The 27831-nt window shown below is 40.6% G+C and overlaps 1 protein-coding gene across 1 annotated transcript in view; it reads right to left on the reverse strand.

Moving 5' to 3' along the window:
* Positions 1-27831, reverse strand: part of LOC122812918 (SAP30 binding protein) — a 1615174-nt gene that overhangs the window by 1472438 nt on the left and 114905 nt on the right. The window lies entirely within an intron of this gene.

The following is a 27831-nucleotide window of genomic DNA, read 5'->3' on the forward strand; positions in this document are numbered from 1 at the left end:
AGTGCGCTTATTGAACCTAGCACAAAAGCGACACCCAACAACGTCGTGCTCAGGCCCCAAACAAGGAATGCACAAAGAATGATAATCCCTATGCGGTATCTGCTTCCCACAAGAAATACAGTTATTCACTTTTTCTGACATCCGTAATACACTGAGGCAAGAAAACCAAAATATTCCCAACGGGTACTTAGCCAACTTGGATTCGGTCTGAAACTCCGAACTCGAAAAATTTCAGAACGCCGAACGGCACTTGCAACGCTGCTTCTGCATCGGACCATGCGGCAAAAAAGACTAAGGATATGACGTCGGTCATGCGCTTTTGTACCCTGACGTCCTGATGTCAGTTTTAAGCGCCGTGACCGACGTCAGCCTAATACTTTGGTATTCGGGCCGACCGAGGACAGCGGACTACCCATATGTAAGGACTGCAGCAATGTGAGATGGAGAACATCTACACCAAAGCACTACACGAGCATTTATATAGATGCATGGAATCAGGAATACCCAACAGGACTAAATCATCCTCCGCAAGGAAGAGTAAACCTGTCTGGTGGACATCTGCAATAAATAAACTCTACAACAAAAGGAAAAAAATTGCTGTCCAAGACCAAGGAGGAGCAGGTGCCCAATTGGAAGCAATCTCTCCTTAGCCTGAACAAGCAAATAAGAGCACTAGTGAAATCCTCCAAAGCAAACTGAGTCCAAATTGGCCAGATCTACTAGAGATAATCATAAGGCCTTCTTCACATATGTCCTCGACCTGAAATGAATCACCCAGATCTGTTCAAAGCTGGTGGTGAAAGACACCATATATACAAATGCCGTAGACATAGCAAACTTGCTGGCTGATAGATTCAGTGAAAACTTGAGCAGTCTGTTAACCCATCAGTAATTTAGCACATCCTCAGTACTTGCCCCCTTCCCCTTATATCTAGAGAACAGGTCATCACTTCTCTCTCAAAGGCAAAAAAATGCAGCCTCCATGGGACCCAATAACATCCCGGGGCTGCATCCTACGTGAACTTAAGCAGGCATTTGCAACAACATTAGGCACTCTATTCAACCAAAGCCTGAGTACTGGCTTCATCCCAGCTGAGTGGAGGACAGCCACTGTCATCCGTTTATACAAAAGGTGGAGCATCCACTGATTCTGGAAATTATAGACCCATCAGCCTAACTAGCCTGATCTGCAAGGCTATGGAACAGATGATCATGGACCTCATTAACAAGGACATTGGCAACCTCCAAACACTTGATCCCACACAGTTTGGCTTCATCAAGGGGATGTCATGTCTTCTAAATTTGGTAGACTTCTTTGAAACAGTCACCAAAGCCATGGATGAGAGGAAGACTGTGCACACCACCTACCATGACCTGGCCAAAGCCTTTGACACTATTCCCCACTCGGGCATAATAGATAAACTCTCTCAACTAGGCATCAATCCATACGTTACCAGATGGGTAGCAAACTGGCTCACTGATAAAATCCATGTAGTCAAAATAGGGAAGCCACCTCAAGCAGTAGACTTGTAACTAGCGTGGTACCCCAGGATTCGGTCTTGGGGACTTTGTTATTTGGGATATACTTTTCTGAGGTGCAGGACAAAACCAGTGGGCTATGGCTAACCAAGTCTGCAGATGACTGCAAGCTGGGTGCTGTCATCAAGTCCGCTAGAGAGATATGAACATCCTCCAAGAGGGTCTCACTCAGTCAAATGACTGGTGCCACAAACATGGCCTCAAGCTGAATACCAAAAAATAAATCATCCCCCCCTTTTGAGAGAGTGATGTCCCCACAAATTATCACATTAATAACAATGTCCAAAGCACTCAATCAGTCGTGAGGGATTTGGGCACTCAGGTTGATAGCAACCTGACTTCTGACCACCAAGTTGCTTTTATGGTACGGAAAGGCTTCTACATGGCCCACCTCATAAGTAAGGGTATCTCTTCCAGGAACAAGGAGGTCATAAACTCCCTGTATCCTTCCCTTATAAGGCCCATTATTCAGTACACTGCATCTTTTGGCATGTACCTTGCAAAACACATGCAGCAGCTGGAGAGACCACAGAGGTTCCTCATTAAGAGAATCCAGGGCCTCAAACATCTACCATACACAGATAAGTAAAAGTCTTATCTCTCTACTCAGTTTCATACAGACTCCTCAGAGGTGACTGCTATCTGGCAAACAAGGCAATCATGGACCCCACCTTGATGGGACTGCTGCAAATGCGCAAGTCAAGCTCCACTTGATTAACCCGCACGGGTGACCTCAACCTAGTCTGTGACATCAACAGGACTTGTTGGCAGGACAGATTTGTGTTCCAGAGACTCCCTCATCTATGGAACAGGCTCCCTCTCCACATCAAGCAGAGTACCTCTTTACCCATTTTTAAGTGCAACCTGGATAACTGGATGGGAAACAGAAAAAATACCCGTTTTTCCACCCATGTCCCTTCTGGACAGGAGCATTAGGTGCCGATTTGTCAAAACATGGGCTAAATTCTTGGATAGACTTATAAGGGCCTCAGAGCCAATCGCCTAGTAACCTCCTATAAATATACATGAATAGTATATCAACCATTAATCTCCCTTAAGCTGCACTAAAAAGATGTCAAATATCAATGCAGCTGTGCTGTCCATCATGCAAGCCTTAAGCTGAAAACTTTCAATAGTTGTACACAGCATGGTTTTAAAATTATTAATGCAAATATGGGACAGGCCATATCAGATGCCTACAGGCATCAGTAAGATACAAGTGCAAAAGCAGCTAGTGGTGTCACAAGGTTGTAATGAGTTAAGATGATCAAAAGTGCAAAAACTAACACAGACCAAGCAAATACCATAGACATGTTTAAAATGTTTTACAAAAAAAAAGAACCTGCTACAGTAAATCTACAAAGGGATTTCAAGTTTAAACACCAATAATAAGACAGAATTAAAATAAGTCTCATAATGTTGGTGCAAACCTGAGAGAAGGTAGGGCTCAAATGTCTGGGGAAAAAATTAACTCATCTGTGAGACACCAGCAGGGATATAACAAACATGTATTAGTAATATCAGTAATAATTTGCCGCAGAATTAAATGGTAAGGAGGGTACATATGGAAAGCAGGTAGTGGCATGCAGAAATCCAGAAATGTATCAAAAGAAAGATGGCAGTCAGGAAGACATGGGAAACCAATGAGACGGACCAGTCTAAGAAGAAATACTAGTGAGCTAACGAAAAAGCTGACAGCAGTTGCAATAGCAAAGAAAAAGGCATCAGAGCCTCTGCTAGCTTCTAGAAAGGGACTCAGCAGGTCACACAAAGAAGCTATATCAAGATGCAAAACACAGTCAGCAGATGGGATTCGTTAGGAACACCAGCAATAATCTCTGCACCAGTCCCAAAAAACAACAGTGTTAAATGGAAGTACTTCAAAAAAGCTTTTGAATGGAGATAACCCCACAGAAATTGTATTGCTGGATGCACAGCCTATGCTAAAAGAGGGTGGAGAACCAACTTTAAAAATGTAAAAGTGCAGTAAGGAAAAGGAAGTCTGGGAAAAAGCATCAGGCTCACATGATGTTACAGTAGATTAGATCAGGATGTTGGTTGTATAAGTGGGAGAAAAGGCTCATTTGGGGGTAGTTACTGCAATATGGAGAGACAGAGTTGTATCCCAAATGACTGGGGAATAAGCATTTTAGTGCAAGCGTACAGGAACGGCATTCAAAGTGATGGAGAGCATGACTAATAAATAAGAAGAATCAGAAAGATGACCAGTTTGGATTCAGATCAGGATACAACATAAATGGCCTGTTTGCAGGGAGAAACAGTGACAAGAACCTAAAAATGAGAAGAGAGTCCAAATGGGTATTCTTTGACATGGAAAAATCAAAGACAAAATCCCAAGAAAGCTAATTTAAACAGTCCTGAGATGGTTTAAAGTCCAAGAAACACTGTTAGAATTAGTGCAGGGTATGTTCAAGGATCCAGTGACAAGTACAAGCAGTATCAGACCCAGAGAGAGGTTTGCTGTGGGACTGGGTGTGTGTCAGGGTTCTATTCTGAGCCGTCATGTCCCTACTGGTGGTAGCCTAAATCAGAAAGTAGGCGAGAGGGTCAGAAGACATGGCACTACAAAAAAAGTTCTGAACATGAACTTCACAAAGAACAAGTGACTGGAAAGCAAACATGAAGGCACAAGGAATATGAAATGGAGTACAGACTAGACTAAAAGATGGTCGTAACAGCAAACTGGGCAATTAGAAGAAGCTGAAAAAGTAGACAGATGAGACACCAGAGGAACAGGTTAATAGCCTCAACTATCTGGGAAGTGCAGTTGAGCAGAAGGGAAATCTGAATGAGGAGGTCAAATCTAGAATAAGAGGTGCCACAGCGAAATGGCACAGTGGTCAGAAGGAGGGTGTGACAAAAGAATGCCGAAGAATCTGAAAAGTAAGGCATACAAAACAGCGGTGCAGCTAGTACTTCATATGGTACAGAAACCTGGGCAGTGAAGCCAAAGCAACTGAGGAACTTGAGGTGATGGAGAGGAAGCGTCCAAGACAGGCAGCAGAATGCACACTATGGGACAGATGAAGAAATAAGGACATCATAGCAGAAGCCAAAGAAAACCCAAATGCAAAAAAGATTAAGGACAGCAGATTTCAGTAGCAGTCATAAATGGAGGAAAGCAAAAAACATTAAAATAAAGTAGATTTAGAAGGCAAAAAAGAAGGCAAGATGAGACAAATGTGTCTGCCAAAGAGGAGGGTGGACTACAGGACAGAAGACCTGTGAAAGATGGACTTGCATGTTGAAGAGGATAAGAGTAGTACAGCAATGAAAGAGGTGGAGATAGCGTAGGCCAATCCCATATAGAAATGAGAAAAAGGGTGGTTGATAATGATAAAGGACAATGTGATGACAAAGGTTCTATTAATGAAACTATTACAAATCAAAAAATAGATACAGTAGCTGCAAAAGTGATACAAATGAAGCACCTGCCAATATACAGATCTACAAAATCAAAGTAACATATAACAGCTCGTATCATTCCTAACCACTCAAACTGAAATACACCACATCATACCATCAGGCATGCTATTTTTACTTGTGGAGAATTTCACTCTGAGTGTACCAACTAATAAAAAAAATAAATAAATCTAAACACCAATGATTATGTACACAACCAAACTGATTAAGATATGTTGTCAGCTCTCTGGTTCTAAGGAAGGCCATTTCTATGAAAAATGGAAAAAAATGCAAAATCTAAAGCCACAGATGAAGATGAGGGCAATGCCCTTCTACATTCTACACAGGGAACTTTGTACTCTGCACTAACTTACTTAATATAACTCACCCAGAGGTGGCATAACCTCAAGTTAAATTAACAAATTTCGCAGAAGCTAGTCTCCTAATGTATGGAAACTTGCTGAATCATAACATAAAAATAAAACTGTTGTAATCCATCCACTGCCCCTTTTCCCATTTCTGTACATGTGGTCAGAGTATCACTTTAACAGTGACAATCAAGACCCAAGATGGTTGTAATCTCGACATAGTTATGGAGTTAACAGCATACAGTAAAGCCAGAGAGCACTGTGAGATGCTTATACATGTTCAGCTATCCAATTCACTATCCACTGATCCATCTACAACCACTTTCCCCATTTTTGTACATCGGATCAGGATGTCATTTCAACAGTGAATCATCTAGAGCCGAGGTTTACTATCGTAAACATTTGAAAACTAACTGCATGGTCTCCTGTTATGCCTAAGGAAAGAATACTGTAAGAACAGAAAATCTGAAAGCGGAGACAAATTCAGCTGTCAAAACTTTCACAACTAGCAGCTGTCATTATCCTATCTATTTTTGAACCAAGAGGACTAGTTTGACACACCCTACAATGGTAATAAAATAAAGGCTGTATGTGTAATCACAGCATTCTCCTGTGCTCAGGGGATACAGAAAATCTTCTATCCATTAGCCTTCATTTTTCTAGGCTGTAGACATTCTGCTCGACCTACCTGGGTTCTCTTTGGATTCTCAACACATCTAAATACATTAAAAAAAAACAGAACCACATTTCATCAGCAAAAAAACACTATCTATAACCCAGTTTTAGGTTCAGAAAACCCCTTACCAAGCGTACTGCTTAAGTTTTGCTACAAGACAGCAAAATATGTGATGTGTTATACAGTATATAGAGACAGAAATAAACAAATAAGCTATATTTACAACGTTTTTAAATGCAAAAAAGTCTGAATTGGCAGAACCAAATTTCTCTGAAGCCTAGACAGGATACAGTCTATAGCAAAAGTTACAAAGTAGAGATAATTACATAGAAATTACAGAAAGTAAACAGAATGATGCTGTGCAGAGCATATGTGTACTTCAAGAGCATAGCTACTGACTGAAAAATAAACAATATAACAAAACAAGGCACAAGGAAATACAGAGCAAGGACACAGTAAAGTTAAATGTGCCTGGAGTTAGGCAGTGCTCGAAACCGTCTGTCATGATGAACATTTACAGGAAGTATGGTTAGGTGCTATTATTAACAAAAGAAATGCAATTACACTGCCAGCCCAGTGGGATGTAGTAAAGCCTCCTACTGTATGTACCCTCATATTATCCATAGATAATGGAGTTTACAGTCTGCCGAAGAGATACATTACCATGGACCAATAATACAAGTAGCACTCAAAACTGAGCAACCCAACATTAGTAACAAACAAAATTTAGAGACACAAAGATTGTATACCAAAGCTGTCAAATGACACATTATTATAAAAGCATATCCAGATGTCTCCTAACCATCCAGGAGCTACTGAGCTAACAAAGCAGTGGATGCCAATGAGTGCTGTAGTGGAAGAAATCCCCTGAACACAATCACAAGTTCACCCACAGAGAGTCGTGTTTTTACAAATTTCTATGTATATAAAAAAAAAATATATATATATATATATATATATATATATATATAATTTTTTTTTAATTATACCCACATGCATATATATATATATATATATATATATATATATATATATATATACACATACATATATATATATATATATATATATATATATATATACACACATACATACACACACACACATACACCATATACATACACATGGGTCTACTTTATTTCACTGAAAGCTCATTTCACTGAACTGGAATTCACCCTGACCAAATCACTGAAAGCTCAAATTACTGAGAACTCATTTCAAAGACTCTCATTTCACTGAAGTGAAGTACTGGCACTGTGTAGAGTACTGTAAGGCAAGTACAAGGTATATGCCCTCTGTAGTGCAATCCTGGAGTTAGTATATTATATATATATATATATATATATATATATATATATATATATATATAGTTGGGGGACACAGCCCCCACTTAGTTTGGGTATATACCGTCTTCTGGAAAGAGTTAGTCACTGGTGTTGTAAGTATGCATGTCTATGGTTTAAAATGTATTGTTTTGAAGCTTTCGGTGAAACATAATATAAAACCAAACTACCCCCACGCCCCCCTATCTATATATACTCCAGGATTGCACTATAGTGTGCTTTCAATGAAACAAAGTAGACCCATACATACATACATACATATATATATATATATATATATATATATATATATATATATATATATATACATACATATACACACACACACACACACACAAGTATATATATATATATATATATATATATATATATATATATATATATATACACACACACATACACACACATACATATATTTATATATACACATATACATACACACACACATATATATATATATATATATATATACACACACACACACATTTTTAAACATACACACACACACACACACACACACACCTCTCTGCTTGGACAAAGCTTTACATACACATGCACAGACTGAGTGCAACCAGAGCAAAATAAAAATCCATACTCCCAACTGTAACCTGGTGCTTGAGCTGGTGAGGCAGAGTTGCATAAAGCTGCACTCAAGCATGTAATGGCTGTGCTTCCTGTGGTACAGACCAAAATGGTTTAGTAATGTAGCAGGACAGTGACGTCACGTACTGAAAAAGAAGCTGTAAAGAAATGCAAACTGGGACTAGTAAGCAAGAATGGGTAATGTTGTGTAGTAGTCTACAGCTTGTACTATGAAGCTGAATTGTGCACTTGAATGCACACGGATATGCACACACACACACACACACCACACTCATCCACCCATATCACAGACACCACACAAAAATTCACAACTTTAAAATACATTTCAAATTACCTAGTATTTTTTTCTCAAAACTCAGATCCTCCTCTGAATCACTGTTATGGCACTGATGATCCTAACTATTGGAGGTGGATCAGCTTAAGTCAGTCAACAAATTCTCCTAACTAAATTCTCTTCCTGTGGACTATACACCTTCCCAGCTTAATTGGCTTATTAGTTACTTTGCTAATACATCCCAAGCAGTAAATTGATTTTTCCTCTTTCCTTCTTATATCTGTCAAGAGTCCCACATGTCCATCCATGGACCACTACTGTTTAATTTAACAACAACCTAAAAATAGCAGCCAAAAAGAGCACCGTAGTCCAATACACCAATAATGCCACTCGGAAATGTGCTGCTAGAACACTGCCCATGCTCCAATCATCTAGAAATCTTTTTCCTGCATAGAAACTGGTCTCAATAAATTCACAACTCCTCCTAAAACCAGAAAACTTAAACTACTACTGTTTACACCAAAATATTTCTCTTCCCCAAAACTACTTTTAATATACAGTCATCCAACAAGACCAATAAAGAACTGGTTTTCCACACCAAACTACCAAGTATGATTATAGACGACCAAATGAAATTATCGCCACCTTCAGCAAGCCACAAAGAAGCCACACCAAAGGTTAGGCTGCCTCTATAGGGTAAAACATTACCTTACTGAGTCTGTTAGACAAAACATTTCCACGTTTCAGCTCCCCAGACCCTACCCTATTACCTGCCTCTACTATCCTAACCAATCTCAACTCCTCTCTATCAGCTGGACTAATACAATGCTAAGATAAAGTAGCCAAATCTGCAAACAACCAACACCACACATCACTTTACTGCATCTCTTGAAAACAACTATACTGGCTCAAACTAAATAATTCTCTATTGTACTAAATTGATTACACCCTTCAATCTACTGCACAACCATGAAAAATTCCCATCTCTTTGCAGCACCATTCAACCTTACACTACTAAGAAACCACTCCACTCCACTGACAAATCATTACTCTCCATAACAAAACCTAACAATGCAGGATACTCCCTGCAGTCACACTGCAATGCTAATAGCTGGAACACTATTCCATTCCACTTAGTCTATAAAATGAAAGACTTTAAATGCCAACTCATAAATCAATGGCTCTGCACCTGTACCACACCTGATTAAACTGGTAATACAAGCTATATAAATTTGTGCCATAACTCTGTGTTGCACAAAATGTAATTTACTGTTATCATAACCATATCTACCTCTATCACCTCATCTAGCTTTCTTGTGCCTCCTTCCTTTCTTTGGGCTGCTCTAACTCTGTCATAAAAAAACTATATTCATATACATCCCATGTAACTTATTTTTAAATAGAAATTGTTTGGAAATTATGAAAATGATGTCAAGGATGTCTGAATAATGCAGCTTTGATCATGAATGAAACTGCCTGTAAATGATGAAACAATGCAAATGGTGTCTATGCCATCTGTATAATGGAGTTTTTCCCCCTGGGCCATCACTGAAAAGGAAGCTATAAAAAAATGCAAACTGGGACTACAAAGCAAGAATGGATAAAGCCACTGAAAAAGGGCACTGCTCAGTCAGACTATTTCGGTACACAAATAGCAGTAAAGAAAGAATGAAAGTGGAAATCAACAACTTTCACACTAGCAATTAAACAGCCTTACCAAAAGTCTAACATGTCTCCACAAAGTCCTGACCCCAGCCAGGGTCTAAAAAGTTGTGCTTACATTGTAAAAACGTTGCTATTTTATGCATGTATAAAGATGAGTTTTGCATCCAAGTATGTAGAAAAAAATATCGAACTCACAGTGTGATCATACCTCTCAACCTCTTAGAGCAAGAAATCTGGACAAAGCCATAAATAATGGGGGGACAAAGGCCAAAAATAGGGACACTTTTAATTTTACTCCTAGAAGCTTAGAAAGTTGATAGAACAGGTTTTGCATTAACATGAATTTTCTGAAGGGTAATAAGTCTGAAACTCAAATGTCTTTCATTACTTTCTGCCTTGAACCCGGAGTGATTTTCCAGTGATTCGGCAGAATTTCAGAAAAATGGACCAAAAATATGAGGCAAAAATCTGGACATTCTGCAAAAATCTGTACAGATGAGAGGTATGAGTGCGATGCAAATTTTAGCTTCAGCACTGAACTACTATTGAACACTAACTACATTTGGTCAATCTAGCGGACTGTAAAGAATTCAAAATCTATAGTTTGTGGTATTTCCACACACCAGAAACTGCTCTTGAAACAGCCATGGACAATTTTTTTCTTGTTTTGAATCCAGAAGTAAATCTATACAATAAAAAAACAACATGCAATTGGGCAGTCCTAAAACATCTACCACTTGAAGAACCTGCACATTTCAACACCAGATTACTAGCGATCCTTGATACCCATGCACCTGCACATTCTTTAAGAACTAAAGCAAAAGTTGCTCTATGGCTTTCAAAAGAAACCAGACAAATGACCTTACTTAGAAACAAAGCTTGGACCACTTGGTGTAATACAAAATCCCCCTTAGATCAACTTAGATTTAGACAACTAAGGAACAACACTAAAAAAAAAATCTACCACCCTAGACAAAGAAAACTTTTACTGCCATTTACAACAGAAGCATCAAAACTATCTGCAAAAGTTTTGGGCAGGCATAAATAAACGTTCACCCAGGGCAATGCACAACTCCTACCCCTTCGGCTACCATCCAAAAACCTTTGGAGAACGTTGCCAATTCCTTTAATAGCTTCTTCACAGAAACTATGCAGTCACTAGCTAACCAACTATCTCCCAGTTGCCCAAGTCTTAACACCGGCGCACCTAGTTCTCAACTCCCCTTTAACTTTCAACTGGTTTCCACATCACTTATCTGTGCCCTAATCAAGAAACTAAAACCCAACACCCTTGCAGTGGATTTCCTCCCAGCTGAGTATCTACAAAAAGCTGCAGATGTCATAGCATACCCAATCTCTATTCTGATCAATAGAACTATATCAGAAGCCACTATCTCCTCTATCTGGAAGACATCAAATGTTGTTCCACTCCACAAAGGGGGAGTTCCACTGAACTGTCAAATTACAGACCTACAGCTATTTTGTCACCCCTGGCTAAAATTATGAAGAAGTGCATCCATAAACAACTCCTGAGCCATCTCATTCAGCACAATCTCCTGGCTAACTCGCAGCATGGTTTCAGACCATTCCACAGTACCACCACAGCCCTCATCTCCTTCTCCAATGTTATTAATCAAAACCGAAACAACACTCATCTTTCTTTGAACAGTTGATAATAACCTCAAGTTTGATATGCATATTAATCAAACTATTAAAAAAGCTAATAAAAAAACTTGGCTCACTATACAAGATCAAACCTTTCCTAACTCCACTAGCTAGGACGGTAATTGCCCGTACACATCTACTTTTCACCCTCCTTTATGCATTCCCCATGTGAAAACACACCCGTACGTACAAAAATTATCACCCCTTACAGCAACCTCAAGACGCTTCGCTCATCCAACAAATTACTAGTCCAAACCCTCAAAAGCAACAACTCACCTGGAGACTCTCTATATGCCAACTCTGTTGGCAAAATATGGAACTCATTTCATGCCGAGTTTACTTGAGAACCTGTTTTAACCCAATTAAAAAAAAAATCTAAAACAGTACTTTAAAAGGCAACGGCTATGTCCTTGCTCTAATCCTGACTAACTCTGCCAATATAAACAACATGTGCTAAGAGGTCTTTTGGCCACCCCCTACATTGCTTCCTAATTGTTACTCTATAACAAATCAGATTTACATATGACAGAATTACTGACTTTTATTATATGTATTGTATCTGTAACAGTGCTTTAACTTGTTTAATGTAACAGTTTTTCTGTATGTATGGAGCTTTTCTCCCCAGGCCTCCGCTGACAATGGACAAGTATCCAGTCGGACTATCCTAGTCAACAAATGTAAAATAAATAAAAAAATACTTGAATTAGCTACATAAATAAACAATGTTGTAATACATCTTCTAGCATATTTTAAAGACATGCTCTGTACATCCCAAATTGCTATAAAGGTATGCTAGCACAATGAAAAGTAAATGCTTGCTTTCTTGGTGGCTTACTGAAGAATGTACTAGTGTCTGTTACAATTAAAACTGCAAAAAGCGGCAGTGATATTTACCAATGTGGTCCCTTTGGTGAGCTCTCCAAGTTGCACATACACTGAAGAAAGATAAACTTAAACTAACCCATCCCATTTGAAGGGACCACTGTAATTAATCCATTTAAAAAGACCTCTTTATGCAAAGCACAGCAAACCACTTACAACAGTTTTCTGTACCATATGCCTGCCTAAGCCCCTTCCCCATCACTCACACCCCTGCATATGTCATCATGACAGACCCTGGTGATGTAGTTAGAATGACAAGTGGAAAATAACTATGTCTTAAAGGGGCAATTTGGAATTTTACTGAACCCAAGTTATTGTATTAAGAAATGTTCGGTTAATACTATAGTATTCTTCAAGTAGTAATGCAATTTAAACTCCTCCAAATAATGGTGTACAAGTGCAGAGAAATTAATGCTTTACCAATGTTGGGCAGACAGATGTTAAAGCATTAACAGGTTAGACTTGTTAACTAAAAATACAAGCCCTGCTCTAAACAATGTCAGGCAAGGTGTGTTGCTCTGGGAGTGCCAACAACCTTGAGTCCACAGTAAAAGGCAATTGCTATACTCAAACAGAGTTACGCAGCCTTACTTAAACTATCAACAATCCTATGACATTAATTCCCTTACTGCAAACAACATACAGACAAACCTGAAAGCAACAGCAGTAGTGCCAAAAGAAGCAATGCGTTATGTTTATGGATACTGTACAAACAAAGAATTACTATTAAAGCAAACTCCTATACTCTTCACCCACATTATGGTGACAAAGATAATGAAGGCTATAAGCCATAAACAAGCTGCATTCCTATACTCCAGGATTTAACTCCCTCAGCCTCCATATATCCGAGCGATTGAGAAAGTCACTTAACTAGACAGTGCTTTGGAGCATATGGGAAACTGGGCTAGCCCCTTCAATGGTTCTGTGGAGTGCATGCTTAACAACTACCTGTGAACCTACCTACTGATGATTTAGAAAACTAGACCCAAGAAAAATATGTGAAGAGTCATGATATACAAGAGAAGATGCGTGTTAAAAATGAAATGGAGATACTTAAAAGCTGATGTCTTGAAACTTTGGGCTGCCCTGAATTCCAGAAATACACAACCTAAAGGTAACACAAGACTCCAACTCCTCGTCACCTATAACAAACACGGACTGTCTAGGATCCATGATGGCACAATTCTAAGGAAAAGGAAACCCAAATGCATATTGTTTGCAAGTGGAACTAATCCAGCACAATCCCAGGCATAGGCGGTTTTGACAATTAATACTCCATGAGGTCATTTCACAAACTCAGGAATTATTTCCAAACTACTGGGGTTAATATGACAGAGTGGTATAAAATTAACACTACCATGCACAGCCCAGATACAAGTCTGCTATCCACATGTTTAACATTCAAGCGTACGACTCAATGGCATGCAAAAAGTTTGACTGGCACAATACTGTGCTAACATTTCTACGTCCCACATACATATCAAGATTACTTCTGAAGGATGTTCATAACTTCTGTTAACTGTAAAAGGAAACTTACTCCACAATCTTGGCATACATTATGCAAAGCATAGATTATTTTAATTTATTATTTAAAATTTACTTTTAACAGCTGGTTCCCCAATCAAGTTTTAGCTCCTACAGCAGTACAAAACCATGAGACACTGCTTTATAAACCAGGTGAATTTCACTTATTAGTGACCTAAAATGAAACAGAAGGAAAAAACATGGTTCCTGAAGCTTTTCCTGAATAGTTTCAGTTTATGAACCATATGATTTTTCTAGTGTGATCCACAGAGTTATAGACTGATAGTAGGCCAACAACCCGGGGGGATCTTTCTAAACCTAGCCAAGTTTTCCTAAAATAATAATGAAATCCTGTATCCAAAAAAGAGGACACCGAGGGCTAGGCATTTATAAGCTACCTCTGTCCATAAGGGACATGGGTGTTAAGCCCAATCTATATTTCCTATTCCCCATCTACTGGTCTAGGTTGCACTTAAATTAGGTAATAGATGAACTCAGCTTCACATGGGTGGGAAGCCTATTCCATAGGAGGGCCAGTCTCTGGGACTCATCTGTCTCTCAAGTGTGTTCTGTTCAAGTCAGAGGTAAAATTCAGGTCCCTAGAACCTTGAGGTTCTAGTACTATCTGACTTACGAATACGCAAGAAATTCACAAGTGTGGGGTTTTCGTATGCCTTGTAAGTCTGGAGTTCACCCTTAGGCAATCTATAAGAGTGAGTAGATGGAAAGGGCTTTACCGCACTCTGGCTAAAGCAGTTTGCTACACCTTGTATTTTTTTTTTTTGTAAGGAACCTCTGAGTTCACTCTAGTTTCTGCATATGCCTGGTCAGGTACATACCAAAGGGAGCAATGTACTCTATGAATGGTCTGATAAGGGCTGAGTACAGTGGGATAATTACCTCTTTGGACCTAAATGACATGCCTTTACTTATAAGCTGTACAACATGAAATGATTTCCTCACCACCGTGGTTACATGGTGGCTAATGGTAAGGCTACTTCCTATGTGAACACTTAGATCCCTGACCACTGGTTCAACTCTTAGGGGCGTATTATGAACATGGTAATTAGCAGGGATGGTTGCCTTCCCAAAGGTAACAATTATGCATTTCTTAGCACCAAGTTTGAGATCATGGCTTCGGCACCATTTGTGAGAGACAGGCCTTCTTGAGGAATGCTAGTCTCTCCAGGGGAATCGATTAGAACCCTCAGCTTGCAATCATCTGCAAACCTGGGTTGCCATAAACCTTCAGAATTTAATTCCATTTCAGAGAAACAGATGCCAAAAAGGAGTGGGCTCAGAACGAAGCCCTAGGGATTCCACCAGTGACTGGCCTCTTGGTGGATGTGGCCCCACCTATTTTGACCTCCTGGGTCCTATCAGTCAGCCAGTTGGCTATCCAGTGGGTGATAAAAGGGTTTATACCTAAATTAGTGAGCTTGTCTATAATGACTCAATGGGGTATTGTATCAAAAGCTTTGGCCAGGTTGACTAAGCTGTGTGCACAGTCTTGCCTTCATCCATTGCTTTGATGACCCTCTCAAAGACCACCAACAAATTTAATAGGTAAGACCTTCCTTTAACTAAGCCGAACTGTGAGGAGTCCAACATTTGCAGGTTACCTATGTCCTCATTTATCACCCCCATGATGATTCTTTCCATGGCCTTATATATGAGACTAGTCAGACGTATGGGCCTGTAGTTATTTCGATCAGTGGTTGGACCTCTTTGTGTAAGGAAATGACTGTAGCCATCTTCCATTCCTTGGACACAAAACCTGAGTGTAGACTCCAGTTGAAAAGTGATTCAAATGGACCACTGATGTCATGTTTCATGCCATTAAGCATCTGAGGATGTTATCGGGGTCCATCAATGCAGTGCTTTTAGCCTTGGAAAGTGCACCACTGACCTGTTTCCTAGTAATGGTTTTTGAGATTGTGATATGCAATATTTCTTTTGGACTACCTGGAGGGAGTGAGGGGAGAAACTTGAGCTGAGCAGAACCTGTCAACCAAAAGGTTGGCAAGGGCCTCCTGCTCAGTGTGGGGGATGCCATTTACAGTAAGTTTTGCTTTCATTTCCCCTGAGGTAATGGACATAACTGCAGAAAACTTTATGATGATCCTTTGTGTAAGAAGATTTTTTTTTTTTCAAATTTAGCTTTTGAAGAATTAACTAACACTCTTAGCTGCATGTTTAGATTGGTCAGGGGGCTTTTAATATGCAGAGATCATATCTTGCTTCATATAATCAAGGGAGATACATCTCAGCTCATTAACACCCACATGGACTATAACACAGTCATATTGGCAGTTGTGATTCAATGACCCAAGTGCCTGCGTGACTTGATGGATCCCAGCCCCGGGAAAGCAGCTTACTGTGACTCTCTCTTCTTAGTCTGGTGAGGGGGACACTGGTGTGCTTTACTACAGAATCACTAATGTCTAGAAAATTTGGCTGTGCGCTGGTTTGCCTTAAGGGCTTAACAGTAAATGCACTGAATACGGTGTTCCTATGTGTAGATGTGGGAGGTGTTTTAACGGACTCTTTACTTGCTGGCTGAGGACCCTTTTTTTGACCAAGCTGTGCAGATGGCCTTAGTATTTTAGGAATGTTCTTTGCAAGTGCCTCAGCATATGTAGTTTTATGTGTAGGGTCTTTACCCTGTTCAGTAGGATGTGACGTAGTTAATGACAACCTCCAGAGGATTAGTTTTGGTTGTAAGAGACCTTTGCCTCCAGTGTTAAAGTGTATTAACACCTCTCGCATACCTTATCTAGTTGTCAGTGTACATGGCAATTGCTATAATGCCTCAGAATACCAATCTCAACCAGACTTGCCACAGAGAGCCAGGAAATGCACATCTATGGCTACCGGTCTACTAGGGAGGAGTGAAGGAAATTTAAATACTGAAAATGCCAATAAGACAAGGAACTTTATGAGCATCTGTCTAGACAGTAAGGATATTTTACGGGAAACTTACAGTGCGAGAGATCAGCATCTACACAGATTATAAGAGGGAATTACGCTGTTGGATACCAGCAACTATCAGATCACTGCTAGGCACCAAAGTGCAGACATTCAATACAGAAACAATTAATGCAGCTGTGACAAAATACAAGAAACAAGTGCTAGAACAATAGATAGGGTAACAAGTCTTGGCTTGCTCATAGGTTATGAGACAAGTGTTGAGCAACTTAATCATTTAAAAAGCAAAGAAGATTTGATTTAAAAAACAATCGGGGGCTAGTAGCCAATCAAAAACAGCACATTCTTCTTTCCTTTACACAATCCTAGATCCTGTCTACTCTCACTAAAGTGGAACCAAAGCAATTCTACCTGAAGACTGCAAAACCAGTCAAAAAGTGCAGATATTCAACAAAGAACCGTTCAACACAGCTGTCATAAAAACAATGCAATAAGCAAGTACCAAAACAATGGATATGTACTGAATGTCTTAGTTTTTGTAGAGTTTAGCAGAAAAAGCAACACTCTTTTTCACAACAGTGTAGTTGTCAAATACCTTGGAGCTTGTATGTTAGGCACCAAGCATGGTGCAACTGTGGCGTTTATAGCAGCATAGCTCTGGTAAAAAACACAAATAAGCCCCTGTGACCAATCAAAAACACCACACACTTCATTCCTTTACGTAATCCAGGGCCAAAAGATAAACACAATCTTTTTCTTTACATAATCCAAGGCCAGATGATGACTCAGGTACCCTTCTACTCTCACTACAGTGGAATCAAGGCAATTCTAACTAAAGACTGTACAAAGGGTCAAAAAGTACAGAGATAGTCAACACAGAAACAATCAATTAACACAGCAAAACATGTGGATATCATAATGCAAGTCAACTTTTGTAGAGTTCAGCAGTAGCCAGCAACACTCTTCTTCTCAAGTAATGTGGTTGCTACACATTGCCAAACACCTCAGGCATAGAGGTTCACATTTTTAAATAAGCTAGTCCAGCAGCCAGCCAATCAAAAAAAGGCACAATAAGATTTACAACAGCAACCCCAGCTCAAAAGGGCATAGGCTAGCCTCTCCTGCCACAAGAGTGTAGACCACTAACCTTCCTAATGTAAAATAACAGTTTTGGAGCCCGAGCGCGTAAACCAGAACAAAGACTTCAGTATAATAGACACAATAAGCCTTCAACCAGCAATTCCCAACTCAGAAGGGTGTAAGCTACCTCTCCAGCAACAAGAGTGTAGACCACAAACCTTCCTAATGTTAAGATTACTAATTTGGAGCCCAAATGCTTAAATCAGATCTAAGATGCACAGAATGTTGTTGTGTCTTTCGGCTTTTCCCGGTTAGGGGTCGCCACAGCAGAACTCCGGGCCGCTAATGATTGGTAGTTGACTTTTGCGTGCTGAGTTACTAGCCCTGATGCACAACCTTCAACGAAGGTACGAACAGTTATAATTAATCAGGCTACTAGTAAGCAGTAAAAAATGCAGCAGATTAAATGAAAATCAACACTAAGAACATACAGCACAAAGCTTAATAAAGTAAGAAGCACAAATGCAACAAAAGCAGCTGGGTAAAGTGCACTTTTTTAGTAAGTGGGAAGACAGGAAACAGAAGATAATTCAATGTTAAGAGATTAAGGGGGAGTCTTCCCCGTTGATTTCTCAGTGATTAGTTCACAGGTGTTTACTAGGCCAACAACCACAAGGGCCTTTTCAAGCCTAGCCAAAAGTACTAGCCTAGTAGAATGAATTGATAAGATGAGACTGGAAGGAGTGTCTAAAGTCAGATTTATAGTAAGGGTGGGCAACTCAAAAGCCACCAAGTCACAGTCAGGCAGAGAACAGCAAGTCATGCAGCACTACAACTAAATAAAAATGCCACTAAATATCTGTAGTTAACTGAGGAATGCTATTTTTCAGTTCCTCCCACTAACTAGCTGGATGTTACTCATATGTTAGTATGGGCTTGCTATTACCTGCTCAAGTGATGTGAAGGTTAGAAAGCAGAGAATCACACTTAATGTGTCAGATCGGGGAGGTATACAAAGTGGTAAAATGATGTCCTTTACAGCAACTAGAGATGCCCTTTAGAATTAGATAAGCTTTTCTGATTTTGGTACATGCAGACAAATCAATTTTAAACTACTGTTGACTGCTGTTGCTACATCTTTAACAACTGTTACATTAATTTATCATAACTTGTGTACTTTTTTACCAAATTTCATGCTTCTACGTTTACTGAAATTAAATGGCAAGTCATTACAACTGAACCAGGAACTGCAGCATTTTTTTTTATCAAGATGTTAAAGGGTCAGAAAATGTGCTGAGAGGGGTTTGAAAGTGAAGAATGGGTTGGAATTCTTGTCTTTTGTTTCAGTCCTGATATTTTGGTTGGAAATGTCTACTGTGAGCTCCCTTATTCACAAATCTTTGTGGTTGTCCGACTGAGACAGTCCTACCCACAGAGGCCCTGATCTGCATGTGTAGGGTTTAATGGAGAAAGAGTCATCTAACCATGGCTTGCAGGGTATTTACTTTAAGGCCACGCCTCACTCACTGGCATTCTGGGTGATGTAACAAAGCTGAGACATGCAAAAGTACTGAAAGGTGAATGCCCCTACCTACATGGTGACAAGCTTCTATACTGACCAGCTGCTACAGCTCTGTCTTACTGTCATGGCCCCAGGACCACCACTGAGGCTTGAGAAGCACCATTTCCAGCATTCTTCCCACTCTCCAGCTCCTGAAGTCACCCAAACCACTAATGAACTCTGATCACCTAGGTCGTAATCAAGGCTTTCTCACTCAACACCAGTGGAACTGGCTTGTTTCCATCTCATATGCTAGAATGAGATATAAAAAAAATAGACCACAGCAAAAAGTGTGGATGGGATATGGGAAAGAATAAGACTGTGTGTGACTATATACTTGAGCTTTCTATTCAGACGTTGGCCAAATTTAACATCACACTAAGTTTAAAACACAAAAATGCACGATGTTTACTTTTGTAACTCTTAAATCCATGCCCGAGGTGCACTGGGGTTCAGATAACACAACAAAAACACTTCAAGGGATACTGAGCTGCCTTTATAATTGTTCTAAATCACATTTGATGGCAGGATTCTTATGGAAGGGGATGCCGTCCTTCTGACACATGGCTAGTACAATAACTTTTATATTTGACAAGCTCCACATTATAGTTTAAGATTGGAATTTGATGTGTGGGGGGGTTAAATTTCAGGATGGAGTATTTATCCCATGTTGGAGAACAGGAGTGGGATTCAAAGATAGGGTCTCAAAGGAAACAAAGCATCTACTCAATTCTAAGACAGAGATTATTCCCCACACAAGCTGCTGCATAACAGAAAACATCTTTGTGTTATTAGTATGCAAATAATCAAGTTCTTGTGCATATTTGGTGCATGACTCAAAACTTACAACCGGGCTCCAAACATTTAAAGATCATCATTACAATGCTTATGAAAACCACATGAAATCTCGGTTATAAAATGGTTCTGTGGCCGAAAGCTATGGTATGAATTAATTAATTATAGCCTAGTAGTGCTGGGGTGCTCTCAGGAGCCTTAAACCAGGTTTCTGTTATTGTACAAATGTCGATGTTCTCCATACTGAGGAGTGCCTCAAGTGCGTGCATTCTGAGGTTTAAAATTCTGGCACTGAGTAACATTACCCTCAGTTTTTGGTTACTTGTGCTATTTATGGTGGTGGGTTTGTCTTTTGAGCCTTGCCTAAAAAAGGCACTATGGGGCGGCAGGAGCCTTGGCCAGTATTCGAAAGCCTAAGGTTGACAGGTGCAAGCCATCTCTTGCGAAGCAACGTGGCTTGTCGAGCATGTCATCCCAGGCAGACAGATACTGGATGCCCTTTGAATGACACCAGAAACTTAGCCAATTGTTGAAATTGATCATTTTTTCTTTATACTGTGGCATCACTCTTGGTGAGGGCAGGATGCTACTCAGAGTCAGGGTCATACCGGCCTGGGCTACATGATCTGAGCGCTCTTCCATGTCTCTTTTCATGTAGTCCAGGGAGGTACGTCTGAGGTCATTTACACCAACATGGACAAAGACAGAGTCATATTTGTACTTGTTCTCGAGTGACCCGAGTGCTTGTGTTATGTGGCAGATCCTGGCGCCCGACAGGCAGCTAACTGCAACCTTCTCCTTGTCCAGCCTACTTAGTGGGACATCAGTGTGCCTGACTATAGAGTTGCCTATTACTAGTGTGTTGGGTATGTTATTTTGCCTTAAGGGCTGTGATTGCGTGGCACACTGATTATGTGAAGTATGTGTTTCATGGTTGGTGATGGGGTGTGGAGGTTGCTTGGATGTCTGCTTTGGAGGTCTCTGTTGCTTTTGCAGATTTTTATTTAGAGCCTCCGAGTACGTTTTCATGTATTCATGTGTGTTATTTGCCAGTGTTGGTTTATTAGGTCTATGCGAGACTGGTGGTATGCTGCAAGTATTACCCTTCTCCTCTTGACTGTCCATTCCAGTCTTGGGTTGAGAGAGCTTTGCCTCCAGTTTGGCTGTATAATTGCATCTCTCGCATATATTAGTGTTTGATGGTAGGAGGAGAGGGTTGTCTGTGTACACGAGGCAGTTGTAACACTGCCTCAAAATGCCCACATTCCCCAGTTAGACTGGAGAGTACATCAGAAGCTGCCCTTTGGACATGCCTGAATAGGTAGAGTAAGGTGTTTTTCTGATTGGCTGGTGAGGACAAATAGAGAGCCATGTCCTTCTGGACAGTATAACTGGGTCTAGTGCTAGGGTTAATTAGTGCTTGCTATGAGTTTTAAGCAAGTGCTTGACTGTGAAATGAATGGTTTGAGTGCTAAAGTTGAAGTTTTGCCTAGTTCCAAGGGGAAAAATTGAAGAGTAGACTTTGTGGAGCCAAGAATAGTTTAACTCTAGCTTACCGGCACTGCCCGGTGCGCAAAACTGCACAAATGCGTTTTTACAGCAGGGAATTGAAAGAGAGACTAATTAGCCCAAAATGGCCAATAAACTACTAACTTCTGGGCTGAAACCACTCCTCCAGGGACAGATAGGCTGCTCAAAGCTTCCATCTCTCACAGGTGAGCAATGAAACTTCCTTCTATCCAAGTAAGGTATGGGCAACACAGAAACTTGTAATACAGCCCTGGATTCAGCAGTGACCTGAAAAATGGAGTATACTACTTCAGATAGGTGGGAAACTAGTGTGTATGTATATATATATATATGTATATATATATATATATATTTTTTTTTTTTTTTTTTCAGAAAATAGAGCAGATACAATCAAAACAACACTTTACCCAATTAAACAGTTAAAAAGCTCAAAACTGAGCCCTGTTCCAGAAGTCTTCAATCAGAAAAGTTCTAACTGCAGACTCCTGCCACTAGGGTACAGAGAAACCTTCTCCAAAAAAGACGGCCTGGATCAGTGCACAAGTTATACAAACAAAGCTAGTTCCAGCAGGCCTGAAATCTAGTCTATGCTACAGCAAACAAGGAATACAGATTTCATAAAGAAACAGTTCAAGTAAGCACGTGCAATAAGCCTTTAACCAGAAATTCCCAGCTCAGAAGGGCAGAATCTAGCCTCTCCTCCCACAATAGTGCAGACCATAAACCTTTTTAATGTAAAATAACTGGCCTGAATCCCAAGTGCTTAACCCAGAACTAATACACTTTTAGAATAACAGACACTGAGCCTTCAATTGGCAGTTCCCAACTTAGAAATATGTACACTACCTGTATACAATATGAGAGTGCATGCCACAGAACTACACATAAAACCAAGTACACCTATCTTGACAATAATATGCCAGTTGTAGTAACATTGCCTCAGGTATATACTTTCTCCTTATTGTGTTTGAATGGGCATCTTGGAGTAATTGCCTCATGTATAGCAGGCTGCATAGTTGCTCATAACTATAAGTACAAACATGTTAGTGTGTGTACAAATACACACCTGACATTCCCCAGACTATGCACTGTAGTTAACTGCTCCAAAATTCAACATACAATTATTCTACTCTAGCTAAACAGAACACTTGTGCAAAAGGCAAAATGGTAGCCCTTAACAGTCATAGGGTATATCTGATCTGACAAAACAACAGTATCACATTTACAGGGTACAGGACCATGAAGTCTGGCCACACCTGACATACCTGTGAAAAGGTGAGGGAGAAGTATTGTCAGCAACACCAAATGTTGCAGTGCTACAAGATAATATGTGCGTATATCCACATGTACAGTAGCTAATGTGACTGGCTAGACTGCTGACATTCTGAGTATGTGTGCACAACTGTGGTGAAAAGCCAACACCCCCCTTCCCCCAATGCAGATAGACCCGACACCAATGCACTGGTCATTACAGCCTGTCGCAATGACTGCAAATATATTATACTGGTGAACCCAGTCAGCTTACCCAGACGCTCTTCTGATGTGGACGCTGTCAACCCACCTCCAGGATATATGGTGTGATGGTTGGCTAGGAGTTGATCCTAGGTTCGCCAGGCATTCCTCTGTGCCTGAGAGTGGTCGTTATGTTGCAGGCCCTCCATTGGTGACAGCACGATCCCTGGCAACAGCAGCTGCCCTTTGACATGCGGCATTGACCATGCCTGTGGCCCGATGTCCAACCTGCTCATAGATCCTGTCCTGTTGGTCAATATCATTAACAGCCTCACAAGGTTGACCACAATGCTGCCCGATGTGATAGTTTAGTCCGAGGGTATCCAGTATAGTGTAATTTCTTCCAGAGATGAAAATGGAGGATGTCTCCATCGGTACATCATTCCTGCAAGACAAGAGGGACAGATATGTGTATGTCCAGTGTGTATACACCCATAATGGCCTGCACTATCCACTGCTCCCTCACACGTCATATCCCACAGTTTGGTGACACACTACATATGTTGCTATCACCAAGATAGTAGCAATGCTGGGTAATGTCCCCGTGTACTGGGACAGATTCTGCTGTAGGTCTCTACAGGCATCACTGCAGTGTACTGTGGTGTGTCCCCTAGGGGCTAATCCTTACTAATGTGTGACACAGCCACTGTTTGCTAGCTATTCCAACAACTATATGGGGATACTCCAGCCACACCAATGTGCCACAATGACAGACAGCAATGCAAACCTGTTGTCATATATGTTCCCTCTTGGCATCATACATCTCAACTATGCAGATGTTTGCAGAATGCCACCATGTTTGGCTCATAGCTGTGGTCCATCTTGCACAAACCTGTGCATGTCTGACAAATGGTTGTCCACTGATTGATGGTTGCTGTCAGAAAACTTACACAGAATCTAATTGTCACCCATTACACCCCTCAGACATTTATGCTACAGTAATAACCATTATTCTAATCACATTCTTACTTTATATGGCCAATATGTAGAGTCTGTCACTGGGGTTGGACCTTTGTCCTGGTTTCTTACTGTAGGAGGTTGAAAGGTACGTTAGGCATAGCTCTCAACCAAACAGGGACACATGCTCACGAAACAGGGACTTAGCCAGAGTATATCAGGGACAGTCAGGAACAATTTTAAAATATTAGTACTATTTGTGTGTGAGACTGACAGAGAGGAGGTGAATTACAGTCCATAGGTTGATGTTACATTAGAGTACACCCTTACTTAGTGTCAAAATGTCTTGGGTTGTAATCCACTATATTTACTATAACAGCCAACCGTTGCAGGAGGGATGGACAGGGACAGAGCAGAGATGTGAGTCAAAGCAGGGACAATTGAGAGACATGCCTGTAGATGTTGGACAGCACAGTATCACGGACATGTCAGTATCATAGAGCTAATATAAGCCTACTGTTTTAATGCCAATTCCCCATACCTTCATCTTCCCATCTGCATCCCTTTTATGGGGAAGTGTAGTACATACCTGGCAGAGTGATGTATTCCTTTAATTGAAGGGTTCCTCTGCAAATGCTCTGCACATACGCCATCTGTTGAGTAAAACCACATACAGACCTGTTCCCCATAAACATTTACTTGCCTTTTGTAGGGAATACTCATTAACAGGTAACTGCCTGTGCACCAAACTGTGGCTCAGACTTGCTAACTGCATCCAAAACAGCTGAATTGTACTATCATTAGCCGATGACATGGCATCACAGTGCAATATACAAGGCCTTCATGTAGGCCTTGACCCCTTTCTTAATTTTTGAGATGGACATTAATGAAGTGTGGAGACGACAGCATCACAGAGGGTAAGTACAAATACTGTCCACTGTAGAGATGTATGACGTATGTCCACGTATGTTTGATCAGTGTCCCATGACAGTGTGGTCATCTGGCAGGTCACTGGCAAACATTGTAGGTTGAGGTCAGAAGAGGGAGAGAGACATGTGAGTGTCACACATCATAACCATCAGAACATGCATGGTATTGCAGTAGCTGCTACTCTAGCCACTTAACTATCTTTGTAGGGGCAAACTGTGAAACATGTATCCATCTCTGGGCCTGGGTCGCTGATAATACTGTAGCAATAACCTATGGGGATTAAAACTGCACGAGTCAGTCCTTACTTGCTGTGTTCACAAGAATGTAATTGAAGTGCAACACAATGGATTCGAACCTAGGACTGTGTGTGGCAAATTGTTCTGTATACAGGGCCTTTAACAGACTGAGCTGCTGAGTCAGTGCTGCAGCAGGTGCATTTGTCAGATATATGTGCATACATACTGCGGTGACACGCACTGTCTGCATCCACTGGTATGTGCACGGCCTTCACAGGCAGCTGTTCTGCAGCAGGGTCCCAGTTGAACATATGTACTGTGGCCACTGATTCCATAGCAGGTGTGTTTAAAGATACTGCAGATATAAGTGAACATTTACCTGTTATACCAGGCCTAATGTGCTGACATTTTTATTTGGCTGCCTACTGGTGTATTTTTGCATCAGAGTCCAAGATACACTCCCTTTTCTCCCATTAGGTTTAAATGCAGGCTGTCAGTGGCAATTGCTATGTTTTTCTGAAAATACCTGCTTTAATTGAGATCTGTGTGGCCTTGAGGGTTAGTGCAGTATCCTGTAGTTGAAAAGGACCTGGGTTTGAATCATGGCAGGGGAGATCATTTTATACATGTGCCTAACAGTGAGAGAAACAAATAGGACATTTAAGGCAGTTTAAATCTCATTTAAGTGGGTTTGCGGGAGGCGCCCCATTGCAGCGCTCCACTTAGCTCCACGCAAACCCACTCTAAAAATTTTTAAAAAAGAAATAAAAAAGGGGGTGTTAGGACAGTGGTGAAATTGGGGCAAGCAGGGGGAAAACATAGTGAAAGACAGGTAGAGATGTGCAGGGAAGGACCACATCTTTCCATTTCTTGTACAGCAACAGCTGTGCATTTGACAGATTTTGAGGATGATTTTCTCCCCTTCTATATAATTACTTAACAGGTACTGTAAAATGTTTTGAAGTGAGTTTTTGTGGAGCCTTTTACCACAACTCACTGAAAACTAAACGGTTGTGGGGCTTTCCTACTCTTGTATAACATTGCTCATTAACCACAGTTAAAATAGTTTTAATCTGCTGTGGAGCTGTTCTCCCTGGGCCTCCATTGAAAATGGACCAATGGCTCCCAGATATCACAGGACAAATAAAAAGAGTTTAGAAAGGCTACTGTTAAGCAAGTGCTTCATGACAACAATTCCAGTGCACAAAAAACCTTTAGCACAACAACTTTGAGAACAGGAAAAAGAAACAGTTGTTGCCAAACTTCAGGAGTGTATAACACGAAAATAATCAAAGATATTAGACAACTATTACAGATATTTCTCGCATTTTTTAAATAATCTGTATAAATTAGACGAATGTGGAAACCACGAAAAGGCACAAATGAAAATATTTAATTATGCCAAGGTTAGGGGAAGATATCAACAATTAATAGCCAAAATAAAAAGATGACATAAAAATGGTAAAGGATAAATCAATCAACAGGGAAGCCCAAAATGCAGATGGTATTCCTGTGGAAGTTTGGAATTTAGGCGGGAAGAAAGAGATTGAGATCTGCAAAGTTTAACGGTATTTTAAAAGGGATGGAGGAATGAAGTTAACTGACACTGGAGTTTGTGGATGCCCTGCAGTAGCAGTGAACTGTGACACCACGAGGGAACCAAAGAGGAACACTCCATATGGGGGGCTAGTACCCTGGACCTATGTTTTAGGGTTTTCACACAGCATTTTCCACAGTCAGGATAATTACAGATGTGCTCAGGCTCCAAGCAGAAAAGACAACCCAAGTGAAAATCTTTAAACAGGATTTTCTTCACACACTTCCAGCAAGTGTTGACTTTTTTGACCATTACATTAATACATAAATTTGGCAGCGTGGAGCAGCGGTTAGTGCTGTCGCCTCACAGCAAGAGGTTCTCCTGTTTGAATCTTGGCTGGAGCACCTTCTGTGTGGAGTCTGCATGTTCTCCCCGCGGTCGAGTAATGTTTAAAGACATGCAGGTAGGTGTGTGCATGAATGGGTGTGTCTTCTTTGAAGACTGGGCATCGGGCTGGCAACTCGGCACCGTATAAATCCGCTGCTAATCATTAGCGGACCTGAGTTCTGCTGTGGCAACCCCTAACAGGGAAAAGCCGAAAGACAAACAACATTAATACAGAAATTTCCCCAATGGATTAACTTATCTGACTGGAAGTAGAGGTTCTAAGGAAGAAAGAGTTGACCAACAGATTGCTTGGAAAGACAGGCTCTCTGGAATAACAAGCCGAGCAACTACGAGCATTTTGAACATGCATGAAGCTCATCAGACTGCATGGCTAGAAAGAAAATGAAGATTGTGCCAACGGATGCTCTTCTTAACCCCAAAGTCCAGATGCTGGACAGATACCCGGTGGCTAGGGA

Source organism: Protopterus annectens, chromosome 10.part0, assembly GCF_019279795.1.
Source record: "Protopterus annectens isolate FY-2018-M chromosome 10.part0, PAN1.0, whole genome shotgun sequence".
Lineage (NCBI taxonomy): Eukaryota > Metazoa > Chordata > Ceratodontiformes > Protopteridae > Protopterus > Protopterus annectens.